Raw genomic sequence first — 11,090 nt, 5'->3', positions numbered from 1 at the left:
TTACCTCTCTTTAATGTCTCCCCCTGCTCTGAGGCACTGCATGTTCTAAGCAGCCTCAGGCAGGCATATCTCTTTCTGAACGTCAGACTGACGCTGAGTACACATACGGAATAAGGAATATTTTGAGTCTTTGTATAGAATCGTTCCTCTATTGCTTTGCAATGAATTACCCCCAAACTTAGCAGCCCAAACTATATATTTAAGTACTTATGATCTCACACCGTTTCTGAAGGTCAGGCACCTGGAAGCTGTCGAGCTGTGTGTTTCTGCCTTGAGGTATCTCATGAGATTGCCATCAAATAGCCGGCTGCAGCTGTTTGAAGGACATGTGATGATGGACAGACCTCAATTCTGTGCAGGTGGCAGGTGTGGAGGGCTTCAGTTCCTTGCCACCCGGGTATCTACAGGGATACCTGCATTTCCACAAGAGCTAATGATAAATGAGAAAGAGAGAGAAAGGGAGGGAGTGAGAGGGAAAGAGAGGGGGAATAGAAGAAGAAAGGAGAGAGAGAGAGAGAGAGAAAAGAAAGAGAGGAAAAGAGAGAGAGAACAAAACAGAAGCCTCAGTGTCTTTCATAACCTAATTCTGTAACTGATTTACCCCCAATTCTGCTATATCCTGTTAGTCACACCAGATGTGGGAGGGTACAACACACATGCAGATACTGGGATGTGGAAATCTTCGTGGTCCTCCCCGAGGCTGGCTAGCACACTGACTTGTGCTTTTCCCCCCACACAATCTAACATCTTTGAAATTGGGATACATCTTACAATCAAAGGTATAGCATGGTTTGAAAGGCAAAATTCCCATTTAACAGCATTTAAATCGTCGTAAGCCTTATCATCATGATTTGAGAATATGCTATCCTGGGATATTCGGGCTTTCAGGAGGCTTCCTGGCTCCTGGCAGCTTGCCTTGACCCCAGTCTCTCACGGCCCCACCTTGACAGTCCACTTGCCACCTGCCAGATGTGCTCGGCTCCTGTCCTGTGCCCTTGCTCACCACACCACCCCTTCTGATGTGCCCTTTTCACGACTAAATGATCACACCAGGTACTGAAGCCTCCAGAAGATTTCCTGGACCATCCGGAAGCATCACAGTCTTCTCTTGCTATAGGATTGTCTATAGTCCTAGCTACTGCTTCCATCCATTCATCAGTACTTATGCTTCTGGTCTTGTAGACTTGCTGCACTTTCTGTGTAATAAATGTTGCTGTATGCTTTTAGCCTTAAAAGCAGAATTTCTGGACTCATCATAAAACATAAAGTCTTCCTTCCTCAGGTGAAACTGTAAAACTACTCCGGCACACATCAGTAATGGACAGCTATCCAAGAATGCACAAGCTCACTGTTATAAACCGAAGCTGCAAAGATCACTGTTTCCAACATTCATCAAACTGATGAACATTCTGTTCCCTACAACTTCAACATTCTAAGATTTGCTTAGACAAGGCTTTGAAGTACACCATCGCATAGGATGGGGAAGGGGTGCCTGCTCTTTTTTACTCGCAAAAATAGGGGTTCTGTCCAGTCACTGTGTTAAGAATGAAAGGTCAGTACTTCGTGACACTCTTGTAAGTGGCTTAATTTGTTGCCCTTTTTTTTTTTTTCAGGTTTAATTCCAACAGGTGAATTGATGTTCTCTATAGAAAGCAGGTTGAAAAGGGGGAGTGGATAAAATGCATGAACTTCCATTGAAACCCAGTAGACAAGATTGTTAAATTTGAGGATTTTCTTTCAGTTATTTGACTGCTCTGAAGGAAAGCTGTGCTGGACCATTGCCAGGAAACAGTAGGAAAGACCCAGGCCCATTCTTTTTGGCGGCAGGCTGGAAAGCATTTCTATCATTGCATGTATGCATGGGAAAACAAATCATCACTCTTGCCTCACATTATATCCAAAAATTAACTGGAAATAGATTGTAGACTTAAATGTAAAGGCTAAAACCATAAAACTTTCAAAAGAAAATGCAGGGGGAAATCTTCATATTCTTGGGGTAAGCATGGCTGGATCGGGCCAGGTACACTATTCCCTGGGCACCATTTTTCAATTCAGGGCACAGGAAGATTCAAGACTATTTTGGTCTTGAATCTAAGCCATGCTGACTCATCTAGCCCTCAATACCTATCACATTTGATTGAACTCGGTTCTTATCTGTTGTCAGTCTAGGTTAGAACCCAGAAGGATGATTCATTGACACCTTCCCTGATCTCTAAGAGCACAGAGTCTAATATTCTTCAGTTTTCCCAGACTTGGGAATAAGTGCCTTGCGGGGACATTGCAAAAAGGTGGATGAGAGGTTGTCTACAAAACACCCAGGTCTCTAGGAGGAAGACACCTCAGATTCACAAGGGTCCACTAGCATAACTCTTTTTCCCAAGAATATGTTCTGACCTGTTGCCAAGAACCTGTCTTTGATCTGTCTCAGGATGTCTGTGTTTAAACGCCCAGAGTTAATGATTGGGTTGGTGGTTGACATGAGGGGATGGTCACTGAACAAAGGCACCCCACCTATCTTCTGCTCTCTGACTTCCTCCCTCTTCTCCAGGTCCCCTATAGCATGTGACAAGCAGAATTAGCTCACATAAAGCTATCAAAGAACTCTCTCATTAACTTAGCCCCCAGGTGTCAAAAGAAACAGCTTAAGTCCCTGAAACATGAAATGAAGATGTGTCCCCACCTTAACGATGTAACACCCCTTCCCTCACATGATGCACACCGTGGGAAGCTCTAATCACATCCATTAGGGACCAAGCTGCTGAGCATATATCAAAGGAATAGGACAGAAGTGAGGAAAGATAATTATGTTTAACAAATGAATTAAAACAATTATACAACCACCCACTGAGTACAGAGCTTTGAGCTCTGCTTCAAATAGGATATGAAAAGAATCAGCTGAGAAATCGTATTGCAATCAAAACTGGTCAGCACTTTCAGAGAACTTTTTTCTGCAGGATCAGAATGCAGATATTGTTGGTTAGAGAAATCTAAAAGGTGCTCTCTTATCAGATATCTTGTGAACCTACAGTAAATGATTCCCAGTAACATTAAAACCCAATAATAACTGTTTCAAGACATTAAAACCCCACTTCTGATGGTCAGTGGTATCGTTTGTCATGTTTGTTGTAATTTGAAACAGCCAGCATCCTTTGGACACTCTTCCTACCTCTGAGGAATTTTCCCATGTTGACTTTCTACCCCAAGAGAAGCCAGAAATTACTTTGCAAATGATACAAGGTCTGCCCATCAGATGCACCCACATGAGGCTCTGATGGGAGAAGAAGAAGCAAGCACCAAGTAGGTAGGATCTGTTTCTAAGGATGGATGCAAAAGACTGGAGTTCTCTGAGCAGCCATGCCCACGGTTCCATCCAGGGTCAACTGTTGGGGTATCACTGCACTATCTCCCCTGGGCAGTCCTGCGGTGGTACAGCCCCAGAACCTGGCATTGGCCCTCCGGGCATTCTTCAAGGCCCTTGATAATGTTCAATAAAGTTCTTTTCTGTTCAAACTAATTACATCATTGGCTGATACACATTTTGCTTTTCAGAAGTAAAGAATAGGGGAAGAACTCATAAGTGCTTTGAAAACTGTAAAAGACTGTACCGATCTACGGGAGCAACTACAGTGCTTGGCTTTTAAAGGCAAGAAGCAGCAACCTAAGCTTGCAAATAAATAGACCACTCACAAGCTTGTTGAATGTTTGGAATTCTACAAAGTAAAACATGGGTCATGGGATTAATGTTGTAGATGTCCCTTCATAGCCAGATGGATGATGAGTTGGGTTTTCAGAAGTTTCCAAAGCTACTCTTCGTGTAGGAACTAACTGAGGCTATTTCTGCCCCCATGCTCTGACACTGGACATTGTCCTTTGGGGGGCAGATAGCAGGAAACCCCAAGTTGGTGGGACGATGCAGGTTTTCAGTCCGGGCCTGGCTTAGGTCCCAGCCAAGAGCCAGCATGGCCCACCAGGGACATCACCCACACTCCTTCCTTTGTTAAGCTGAATAATCTTCCATTGTAATTTATTTATTTATTGCATTGCAATTTTATTTATTTATTTGTTTATTTGCATTTCATTTATTGATATAATAATATAGCATTATAATAATATTTCATATATTATATGTAATATATCATATCATTGGCTCTCTCTCTCCGTCTCTTCCCATAAGGGCACTAATCCCATTGTTAGGGCCCCACCACCATGACCTAATAATCTCTTAAAGGCCTTATCTGTAAATGTCATTACACTTGTCACATGGATTAGGGTTCCAACATATGACTTTTTTTTTTAAAGATTTTATTTATTTATTTGACAGATAGAGATCACAAGTAGGGAGAGAGGCAGGCAGAGAGAGGGAGGGAAGCGGGCTCCCTGCTGAGCCAAAAGCTCGATGCAGGGCTCGATCCCAGGACCCTGGGATCATGACCTGAGCCAAAGGCAGAGGCTTAGCCCACTGAGCCACCCAGGCGTCCCTCCAACATATGACTTTTGAGAGGGGACACAAACATTCGGACTACAGAAGAGCTATATTTTTTTAAATTATTTTTTAGAAACAGGAATAATTAACCAAAAACCATTAATGTAAAAAAAATGATAAAAGTACATTGTATTACTGTAGACTTATTTTGTAACTGCTAATATTCACTTAATATAATCAATCACCTGGGATGATTAAAAAATGTGGACTCAACAGCCCTGGCTGACAATTTGAGTCGGCATCTAAACTGTATCTGTGTTTTATTTTGTGTGTACGTGTATTTTGTGTCTTGAGAAAAATCTGATTACAGAGATAAGTAACTGTAGATAAAGGCTGACTCGTGACAATTTGCCTTAAAATCTCAGAGCACCCCTTAATTTAACCCAAAGTCTTGAAGAAAAGATATCTTCTCTTTGTACTCAGGGGTATTTCCTATCTGAACCCAGTTCAAGTACAAATCCCCCAAAAGGCCAGAAGTTGGGAGATCACAAGAGATATTGGAACACAGGAAAATAAATGAGCAAACCAGACAAGCTGCAGGTAATTAAGAACCATTAACCATGAGAGAAGCAGTGACATCACTCAAAATTAAAACCAAGTAGAGTTTAAAAGTTTAGCTACTTTACTAACTAGCTGCAATCAGGGATGGCAAACAAAGACTAATTCAAAGTAACCTGGGAATTAATCATTTAAAACTTACCAATAATCTGAAATTAATAGCTTTAATGCTATGAAAATTACATGGAATTTGGAAAGATTGAAGTTCTCTAAGCTGCCAAGAAGTAAAACACTCCTTCGCAGATACATGGACTTATAAAATCACTATATACTATCTCCACGAGAAGCAGAATCCCCCAGAACCATCACTCTGTAATGATGAGAAGTACTAAGAGGGCATATGAAATGTATGAGCTGAAACATGTCCCATTTCATCGAGACAAAAAACCAAAATAGTTAAGCACTAATCTGCACACTACATAGGGGTTGAAAGACATAGAAAGTTTGTGTGAGCTCACGTATGTGTGTGTTTTTCAACCATTCTTGAAAAACAATGGACAACAGAGATGAATAAATGTCCCTGTATATCCCATAAATATTCCTCAAATATTTATCATGCAACTCCAGCTCTGCTCTAAGACCTGGGGACACAGTCATGAAAAGAAAAGACAAGGTCTCTGCTTTTAAGGAGCAGATACTCTAATGCAGAAATGAGAAAATAAATATGTAAACAAAACATTATATTAATGAACAGTGATCAAATAGTGATTAATGAATAGTGATCACAGCTAAAAAGAAAACAGGACATAGTAAAGGTCTGAGTGACAAATGGGATGTATTTTAACTTGGATGAACCAGGAAATATAGAACAATGAGTTGAATCCAAATGACACAAAGGAGCTAGCCACAGGAAGTGTGGGAAGAGTGTTCCCGCCCAAGGTATCAGCATGTATACAAAAATGTCCTTGGAGCTCATCCCTCCAGCCCCTGCTCTCAAATCTCTGACCCAGCTAGGTGGGGACATAATCTAGGACTTGTGTCTTCCAAAACTCATTCTAAATCTTTGTTCGGTGACTAAATTATTCAAGCTTGAGAAATTAAAAACATATGCTAACAAGATCTTCCCACCATCTACAGAGAGATCATCTTAAAAGCATCATGAAATAGTAACACTGAAATTCTAAAAAACTTCTGTTCTAACATTTTAATCAATTTTATATCAAACTCCTTTGTTGAATTTATATACCCATTTGACATATTTATGAAGAGACAAAAAAAAAAAACCTACATTCCGTAAATGTATTTATCCATCTAACAAATATTTGAGTACCTAATTACACTCTGTTCCAGCTGATGTCTTCTCTTTATCTCTTTTTTCCCCTCAATTTAACACCAATCATAATCTATGTAGGCTTTTAGTTCGCTTTTCAAAATTAATTTCTTGAGCTATTTAAAGGAATTATCCAGTGCTACAGTTCTCGACACTGGTCACACATTAGAATCACTTAAGGAACTTTTTTTTTTAAAGATTTTATTTATTTATTTGACACACAGAGAGATCACAAGTAGGCAGAGAGGGAGGGAATCATGCTCCATGCTGAGCAGAGTGTCCCATGCAGGGCTCGATCCCTGGACCCTGAGACCATGACCTGAGCTGAAGACAGAAGCTTAACCCTCTGAGCCACTAAGGCAGCCCCTCACCTGAGGAACTTAAAAACAAAAAGCCCAAAGGGCACCTGGCTCATTCAGTCACTGGAGCGTGCAGGTCTTGATCTCAGGGTTGTGAGTTCAAGTCCCATGTTGGGTATAGAGATTACTTAAAAAAAAGGAAAGAAAGAAAGAAAGAGCCCAAGCCCCAGTTTGTGATTAATTTGTTTAAATGTTTCAAGAAATTTGATGCTAAATGTTGTAAGACTAGTTAAATAACAAAAAGATATATTTACATAATACTTCTTGCTCTCAAATTTTGAACAAAGAACTTACTAATAATCAATAACTTAGTAGGCCAACATTTTATTTAAATAAGTTTTATGGTACTACAAAGAGTGAATTCGAAAATCAAAAGCAAGGAGAAATGGGCATGGTGTGAACACGGGGAAGGAAGAGAAAGCAAGAAAGTATGTGACCGGGAAGCGAATGCTTAGCTCTGAGATCCTTCTCTGAGAGAAGGACCAGATTAAAACCTAAAAAGAAAGAAAAGAAGGATCCCATGCACTCAAGGAAAGAGAAGTCCCCCAACATCCCTCCTGCTTTTTCCAATATAAACACACAGCTGGGTCGACTTACCACATCCTGGTTGGTACCGACTTTATCAACTTTTCTATTTAAGCCAAACTTGACCGGTCAATGATGGACGGGCTGTGTGCCAAGTGTACCAGTTGTACAACTGACTGTGTAATGGCTGAAACTGAGAAACCGGGGTGAAAGTATCAAGAGGCTCTAAGGATTGAGAAAGAGCCAATATTCAAACGATTACCACGTACACACAAGACAAACTATGCAGATGACTGCTCAGTACGGAAGAAATTCAGAGTGTTACACTGTGGCATCAGCTGACCCAGACCCAGAAGATTGCTGGAGTTCCCATCATGGACATCTCTAACCATATAGACGACACTGAGCAAATGCCAGATGAGGATGGAGCCCCTCACTCCTATGTCTTAATAGAGTTCCTCAGCTCTCCTTTACCAACTTTTCCTGTTGCCAGTTCATACAAGCAATTCTCCTTACCCAGTTCCTCTGTTCTGAGCTATGGCTAAAGACACTCATTTTTTTATGTTTTGAAACTGATTATCTTGTACCATTTTACTTTTTGTTGCATCTTTTTATAAATCAGATGACCGCTCACAAGACAAAAAAAAAAAAAAAAAAAAGAATGGAAAGGAAAGATCAAAAGGGAGGACAACAACAACAAAAAAAAAAAAAACAGTTCTTTTTTGCCGGGAACCCTTCTTACAAGTGCCAATCAGATAAACTATATCTGATGTTACATCGTCACAACTCCTCTATCATCAGGGAAAGTAGTTCACATAAGAAAATTTCTCTATAAAATGAGTTCCACGCTTACATTCCATATTTGGCTAATTAGAATGTCATTACGATGTCTGTCTCAAACTGATGCAGAAGAGAATGGAATCTTGTCATCAAGACGTGACATCGAACTAAGAACCCACAGGGTAAGCACTCAGCTCCTGTGATACGAAGACAGCTCCTGGGGATGGGCGGCCCTGGGCAACAGTGGCTGACATGCGGGCCTGCGGCTATCTGCTGTCTGTCACTCTTCCCTCTTCCTCCTCTGTCAGCTGCTATCTCCAGCCGCCGTCAACAAAGTCCACCTCAAACAGCCATCACTCCCTCTGGTCCCATTTACCGTAGCTAAGCTCCAGGCCAGGCATCCAGATCACCAGCCCTGTGGGAACTTCTTCTAAGGTAAGAGGTGGCCCTATTGGTGAAATGCAGGTGCCAAGGCATGCGGACATTGTGCCATCTTCTGCGCTATTCTTAATGTTTTGATTGTCCCACTTCCCTCAGTTCCCACCTGTGGCCTCTGGAAAGGAACATATTACAGTAGGATTTCCAAGGACTGATGCGAGGGGGGTCAGGAGATCTGGCCTGTGATTGGCCCCAACTAGCTGTGTGGCTTTAAAGGAAGTCATCACACCTCAGTTTCCTTATCTGCAAGCCAGGATGGACTGGAGTCTTTTCAGAGGAGCCGGCAAAGATCACATAGATAAGCACCACCTCATTATACTAACAAGCAAACAGAAGGCCGGAGGCGAGTGATTTGCCCCAAGTCAGACATAAGCAGGCAGAGAGCAGAGCCGAGGATGGGACCCACATCTGCAGGTCACAGCTAATCAGCCAGCACAGTACAAACAGATCTGAGCAGCTGCTCATTCTTCCCCTTTTCCGTTTTGTCCATCAGAATGCATGCTCCCTGCAAACAAGGACACACAGGACCTGCTGCCTGTCTCAAAATTCCCAGTTCACCCAATTAGAACACGGAGGAGCCTCAAGGACTTACCCCCCCACCCCCACACACGGTTCTTTTACCTATGGAACATGAGGGTACATACATTCACCGTCCAGAGGGCTCCTGCCTTCACTTCTCATGGAAAAGGTCTTCATGTGCCTACCCGGGGTGCCAACGAAGCCACAGGTTCCAGAGAGGAACTGACACAGAGAAGTTCGAAGGAGGCAGACTGGCTCAGCACAGAAACAAACTGTCTACCAAGGAAAACTACCCCATGGGGGACTGATTCTCTTTGAAATACGTTCGAGTGCGTGGGAAAATGGTTTTTCAAGAGCTGGTGGACTGACCAGTCACCTGGTACATACAAGATCACATCCGCATTCTGACAAGAGTGGCTTGCCTGCAGTGTAGACCAGGGGCCAGGAAGACAAGGAAGGCGCATGGAGACTGGGTGAGAAGCTTCTACGGTGTGATGGCAAGGGCGCACTGCAAAGGTACGAGAAGAGATGGAAAGAAGTATATGGACTCAAGAGGTTTAGGAAGCGAAATCCACAGGACTGGGTGTGACACCCTAGATTTTGGAAAGGTGACAGAGTAGGAGTTGACTTCTGGTTTCCCGACTCCAGGCTAAACGGATGAAGTGTTTACTGAGAGAGGCAATAGAATAAGAAAGGTGGTTTTCAGTGGAGGAGGTGCTCATGAATTCCGTCTTGAACCTGATGAGTCTGAGGGGCCACAGACACATCCGAGAAGAAAGGTCAGCAAGTCCGATACACAGAACTGGTGCTCAGGAGGCGTGTGGGCCAGAGACAGGAATCTGCCTTACCTGCTGATAGGTGGTCATGAAGCTGCACAAAAGGTCATCTAGGGAAAGGAAGGAACACGGGGCTGAGCCCATAATTAGCATTCAGTGGCTACCAGGAGCATGACTTTGCACAGGAGACACATCAGAGAGGTAGAAGAAAGACAGGAAGCAATGCAGAGCATTTGGTCTACTGCGATGTCGAGTAAGGAGACAGAGAAAGGTCGGGTGCGCTGACTTAGAAACAGTTTTGGTAAGAACTCTTCAGTGGAACGACAGGGCCTGAAGGGTGGAAGGTGGGAAAGTCAAGTCAACCCCTGAGCACTGGCTGTGATGAACGACAGTGACAGGGCAATACCTAGAGGTGGGGCAGTCAAGTGGGAGAGAATCAAACAGGAGCGCATGATGGGAAGGAGTGCAGGGGAGAGGATCCTCGCAGGCTCCTGGAAGGGCGGGAGGGCATGGATTCTGTGCCAGAGTGGAGACTGAACCCGAGGAGGAAGGAGAGCCCCTCCCCGTACCAGGCGAGGAGGAGAAGGGGACAAATACAAGAATGGGCTCATGATCAGCAGGATGGAGGAGGTCCCGTGGGATGGCTGCTAATTTTTCTGTACGACTGGAGATGAAGTCATATGTTGAGATGGAAGAGGAAGGCTACATGTGATGTCAATAGCACACCCATGTAAATGGTCTAATCTATCTGTTATGCCACTTTCTCCCCCTACTACCAATACCTTATGTCCTGCTCATCTATTATTTGGCTGTCAACCCAAAGGATTTTCGTATTTCTAAGCTGACAAAGTATGATGTTGCCAGTGCCTCTGCCCCAGGTGACCCTTCCCCATCTGCCATTCCTGCACTTTGATCACCTACCTCTTTTGCATACCTTTCCCCTTCTATTTCTCATTAGATCTCATAAACATGACTTTTTAAGTAGTCTCTTGCCACCAGTCAGCTCGAACTCAACAGATATGACCATACAACTTCCTGCTGTAAACCTGAATGCAGCTCTACCATGAAGTCTGCATCAACGTGGACCCCTCAATGCATGCAGTGTCCAAGGTGCAACCGTAGCCCCACCCCATCTCCCTTTCTACCATCCCAGTCTCATTCCAAAATGTGACCAAACAAGAAATACCCCCCCGACAGCAAGCTCTCCACTCATTTCTGCCTCGGAACTGTAACTTAACATCTCTCTGACGGAAACACAAATTGCATATAACCTTTATCTCCAGCTCCCACATAGAAGATCAATACCACTTTACACAGAACAGCTGTTCCATGTATTTTCCTTCTATGTATGAAGGGGTCACGTTCATTAACACTACAAATTG

The 11,090-nt window shown here is 43.1% G+C and overlaps 1 pseudogene; it reads left to right on the top strand.

Moving 5' to 3' along the window:
• The first annotated feature begins 859 nt into the window (after positions 1–859).
• LOC123389012 lies at positions 860–8,409 on the top strand (annotated as a pseudogene).
• The last annotated feature ends 2,681 nt before the right edge of the window (positions 8,410–11,090 follow it).

Source organism: Mustela putorius, unplaced genomic scaffold (genome assembly GCF_011764305.1).
Source record: "Mustela putorius furo isolate JIRA1106 unplaced genomic scaffold, ASM1176430v1.1 tig00003941_pilon_pilon_pilon, whole genome shotgun sequence".
Taxonomy (NCBI): Eukaryota; Metazoa; Chordata; class Mammalia; order Carnivora; family Mustelidae; genus Mustela; species Mustela putorius.
This window is presented reverse-complemented; position numbering and strand designations above follow the sequence as displayed.